This window comes from Anomalospiza imberbis, unplaced genomic scaffold (genome assembly GCF_031753505.1).
Source record: "Anomalospiza imberbis isolate Cuckoo-Finch-1a 21T00152 unplaced genomic scaffold, ASM3175350v1 scaffold_1316, whole genome shotgun sequence".
In the NCBI taxonomy this organism is placed as follows: Eukaryota; Metazoa; Chordata; class Aves; order Passeriformes; family Viduidae; genus Anomalospiza; species Anomalospiza imberbis.
In genome coordinates, this window is record NW_027099713.1 from 5,001 (window position 1) to 10,000 (window position 5,000).

Here is a 5,000-nt window from a genome sequence, read left to right on the forward strand (position 1 = left end):
GGGACCGTGGGTAGACCTGATGTCCCCGGCCGGCCTTGGTCTCCGGGACCGTGGGTAGACCTGATGTCCCCGGCCGACCAGGTCGTGGGTAGACCTGTTGTCCCCGGCCGACCAGGTCGTGGGTAGACCTGTTGTCCCCGGGCGACCGGACCGTGGGTAGACCTGTTGTCCCCGGCCGACCGGACCGTGGGTAGACCTGTTCTCCCCGGCCGACCGGACCGTGGGTAGACCTGTTGTCCCCGGCCGGCCTCGGTCTCCGGGACCGTGGGTAGACCTGATGTCCCCGGCCGACCAGGTCGTGGGTAGACCTGATGTCCCCGGCCGACCGGACCGTGGGTAGACCTGTTCTCCCCGGACGGCCTCGGTCTCCGGGACCGTGGGTAGACCTGTTCTCCCCGGCCGGCCTCGGCCTCCGGCCGACCGGACCGTGGGTAGACCTGTGCTCCCCGGCCGGCCTCGGCCTCCGGCCGCCGGGACCGTGGCTAGACCTGTTGTGCCCGGCCGGCCTCGGTCTCCGGGCTCCGGGACCGTGGCTAGACCTGTTGTCTCGGCCCCGTCGTGGCTTACCTTCGCCCGGCCCCTTCGTAGACCTGGTATCTCGGCTCCGACTTAGCCTCCGGCCGCCGCGTGCCGGGGTAGACCTGTGTTCCTCCAACCGATGCCCCCCCCCCGCCTGGCCCTGTCCCGGCCTGCAAGCTCGTGTAAGGCGGGCGGCCCGCGCATCCGGGAGGGAGGGAGCGGCGCGGGTGGTGGGTGCGGTGTCCGAGGGGGTGGCGGCGGAGTGCGAGTGTGTGGAGTGGGCGTGTGTGTCACTGTGTCTGTCTCTCTCTCTCTCTCTCTCTCTCTGTCTGTGGGAACGAGGGCCAGGGGCCGGCGGCTTCGTCCCGGCCCCGGGCGCCTCGGCTCCGAGCCCCCGGGGCCCCCCAGACCCCTGCCGGGCCTGGAGGGTCTCTGCGGACCGTGAAAGAACCGGCCCAAAAGCGGCCGCCCGCTTTCCCGCTTGCACAGGGCGCAGGCGGCCCGTCAGCTCGGTCTGGGGGTGCTCTGGATACTAGAGAAAAACGAAATAAGAATTGCCAAGGAAATTTCTCTTCCGGACGAGTTTCTTCTTGTACCAAACAAATAGGAGAGTCGTTCTTTCAAAGAAAGGAGAAAAGAAACGGGATTGGGGCGGGGGGGGGGGCGGGAAGGAATAAACCCCCAAAACCCCAAAACCGGGCGGCGGACAGCAGGTCTAGCCCGGCTCCGGGGCCGCCGGGCTCGGCGCGGCGCCCGGGCGGCGGGCGGTGGGCGGCGGACAACAGGTCTACCCCGGGGACAGCAGGTCTACCCCGGGGACAGCGGGTCTACCCCGGGGACAGCAGGTCTACCCCGCGCACAGCGGGTCTACCCCGCGGACAGCAGGTCTACCCCGCGGACAGCGGGTCTACCCCGCGGACAGCGGGTCTACCCCGCGGACAGCGGGTCTACCCCGCGGACAACCGGTCTACCCCGCGGACAGCGGGTCTACCCCGCGGACAGCAGGTCTACCTCGCGGACAGCAGGTCTACCCCGCGGACAGCAGGTCTACCCCGCGGACAGCAGGTCTACCCCGCGGACAGCAGGTCTACCTCGCGGACAGCAGGTCTACCCCGGGGACAACAGGTCTACCCCGCGGACAGCAGGTCTACCCCGGGGACAACCGGTCTACCCCGCGGACAGCAGGTCTACCTCGCGGACAGCAGGTCTACCCCGCGGACAGCAGGTCTACCCCGCGGACAGCAGGTCTACCCCGCGGACAGCAGGTCTACCTCGCGGACAGCAGGTCTACCCCGGGGACAGCAGGTCTACCCCGCGGACAGCAGGTCTACCCCGGGGACAGCAGGTCTACCCCGCGGACAACCGGTCTACCCCGGGGACAACAGGTCTACCCCGCGGACAACCGGTCTACCCCGCGGACAGCAGGTCTACCCCGCGGACAGCAGGTCTACCCCGCGGACAGCAGGTCTACCCCGGGGACAGCAGGTCTACCCCGCGGACAGCAGGTCTACCCCGCGGACAGCAGGTCTACCCCGCGGACAGCAGGTCTACCCCGGGGACAGCAGGTCTACCCCGCGGACAGCAGGTCTACCCCGGGGACAGCAGGTCTACCCCGCGGACAACAGGTCTACCCCGGCTCCGGGGCCGCCGGGCCCGGCGCGGCGCCCGGGCGGCGGGCGGTGGACGGCGGACAACAGGTCTACCTCGCTCCGGAGGGACTTAGGCGATTTCCGGCAGCGGCCGGGTAGACCTGTTGTCGCGGCCGGGTAGACCTGTTGTCGCGGCCGGCTCCGGAAGTTCACCAAGGGGTCGCTGTTTTCAGCTGCCTCCGGCTACGTCATCGCAGGGGCCGGCCTGCGGCGGCGCACCTTCCCGGTCGCTTTCCATCGGTCCTCTTGGAGGCGTCTGCGGCCTGGGACTCGTCTGTCCGTACTATGGGAGCGAGGTGACGGGCCGTCTCCCCGCAGGCTCGTCCCGTGCCTGTGACCGAAGCGGCGAGGGAGGCCGGGGGCCCCCGTGCGCAGTCCTCCGAGCGAGGCGAGTGCCGCTGACGCGGGACGAGCCCCGTGGCGTCGTCCCGGTCCGCCCGTCTGGCCCAGGGAAACGGGGTGTACGGTTCGAGAGGCGAGAGAGAGCTCGAGAGAAAGAGGAGAAATAAAGCGAGAAGGGAAAAAAAGAGGGAGAGAAGCCGAGAGAGACCGAGTACGAGCTGCGAGCTGCCCGTCGGCCGCGGCCATCGATTTCGTGGGCCGTGTCCCGCTTCGGCCCGGCTGTGGCCGGCTTGGCGAACGGGGGGGCGCCCCCCCTGGGGATTGCTGGCGGGCGAGGCGGCGGCGCCTCGCCCCTTTCCTGCCCGGCCTTAAGCCGGGGCGCGCCCCGCTCGGCGGGCGCGCTTTCGGGCTGTCGCTCCGGTGCGGTGGGCGGCAGCCGCGGGTGGACGCGGCCGGGGCTTTTCCCGGCCCTCGCCTGAGAGCCCCGAGCGCGGCGCGCGCGGGCCCGCCGAGGTGGCGGCGTCCCGTTCCCCTGCTTCCCGACCTGGTTGTGCCAGCGTGTCCGTGTCGGAAGGGTGGCGGGGGCCCGTGCGGCGGGGCGCGCGGCCCGGCCTCGGCGTCGCTGCCTCGCTTGAGGGACTCGGTGACGGCGGTCGCCCGATGAGCTGTGGAGCCGGGGTGGCGGCACCCCGCGCCCCACCAGCGCGCGCTGTTGAAGTCGTCCCCCTTCCTCGGCCTTAAGCCGGGGACCCGCGTCGCGGGCGAGTTTTTTCAGGGGCGGAGGCCGGCCGCGGTGGCCGGCCGCCCTAGCACGGACCGGAAGCCGACCCAGAGCCCCCCCGGAGCGTTGTCGCGGGCGAGGCGGCGGCGCCTCGCCCTTCCTCGGTCCTGTGAGGATCGAGCCGTTTACCGCCGGTGCAGGGGCGGGGGGGCGGGTTGTGCCAGCCGGGTCCGTTGCCTTTTTTTTTTTTTGGTTCGGACGTGCCGACTTGCGGGCGGTGTGGGGGCCGCCCGCCAGGCCTCCGTCGCTTTTTTTTCTCTCGCGGCCCTAAGCCGCGGCACCGAGAAGCGCGCGCGGAAGGCGCGCGGGCCCACGAAAAGCGAAGGCGTGCAGGCGAGAGAGAGAGAGCGAGAACGCCGGTGGGGTTGGGCGGGGGGGGGGGTGAGAGGTGCGTGCCTCGCCCCACCCCGCCCCGGGCCCGCGGCCCCCGTGGCTAGCACGGGTGTCCTTGTGTGGCGCGCGCCATGTGCCTTTTTGTTGTGCCGTCCCCCGGCTTGTTTTTTTTTTTTTTTTTTCCGGAGGGAGAGCCGACCGCCGCGAGGCGGGCGAAAGCCGGTGGCCCGTGGGGCACGGTCGGCGGCACCTTTCTCGAACGCTCGGGTGGGTTCCCCGGGCGAAAGGGTGAAGCTCGCCCCTAGCCCGGCGGTCCCGCCCCGCCGTTGCCTGGCCGAGAGAAGTGTTGTCCGCGGGCGGGTGGCGGCACCCCCCCCCTCCTTACGCTCCTCTGCCGCGCCCGATCCTCGGGCGGCTGTCCCAGGGCCGGCGTGGCCGTCGGGGCCCTGGTCAGCGTTTCGGCGGCTGCTTTGCCCTCCTCTTCTCCGCAGCCGCCGCCTCCTTGTCCGATCGATGTGGCTTTTCGGGTCGCGTCGGAGAGGGCCCCCGGCCGGCCGGGCTCTTCCGGGGCTTCTCTGTCATGGGGAAGCCTACGGCGGGGTCCGGTGCTCGGGCCGGGCGGTCTCCTTTCCGCTTCGCTTCCCGTCGCAGGCGAGGTGTCGCCCCTCCCGCTGCCGGGGGGAGGGCGTCTTGACCGTCCCTGGCTGTGTGACGGCCGCGTGGCCCCGCCAGTTTGCCAAGGTGTCCTTCCGAAAACACGCGAGGCGTGCCGGTTGCTGGCCTCGGTCCCGGGCAGCGCCCGCGGGTGCCGGCCGCGAGCAGCGCCGGGCGGCGGTGCGGCTGGAGCTGAGCCGCGAGAGCTTTGAGAGATGCACAGAGAGAGAGAGAGAGAGAAAACGAGAGCGAGAGAAAAAAGAAGCCAAGAGGGCCGAAGGAATGAACCGATGTTGGGGGGGTGCGGACCCGCGGGTGAAAAACAGCCCGATCCGCGCGCGCGGACCCCACGGCGCTCCTTTTGCCGTTCCGCCGCCTGCTGCCGAGCGAGCCGCCCCGGCTGCGAGGGGCCTCGGTGTCCGGGCCGCGCCCGCCTCGTCGGGTCGCTGTCTCCTCTAGCACGTCCGGTGCTTTCCGCGCGGCCCGGTGGGGCGACGCGCCGTAGCGGGTCCCGTCTCTTGAGCGGCTCCGCTCGGCCCAGCCTCGCCGGCGACCGGTCGCTCGCCCGCGACCGGTCGGCGGGCGGGCCGGCCTCGGGGGCGGGTCAGCCCCGGCCGAGCCCCCGTCCCGCGCGCCGCGCGCGTGACTTTGAACGCGAGGCCGAGCCTGGAAGAACGAACGGGGCGCGGGGCCCCGAAAGGAAAGAAAAAAAAAAAGCCCCC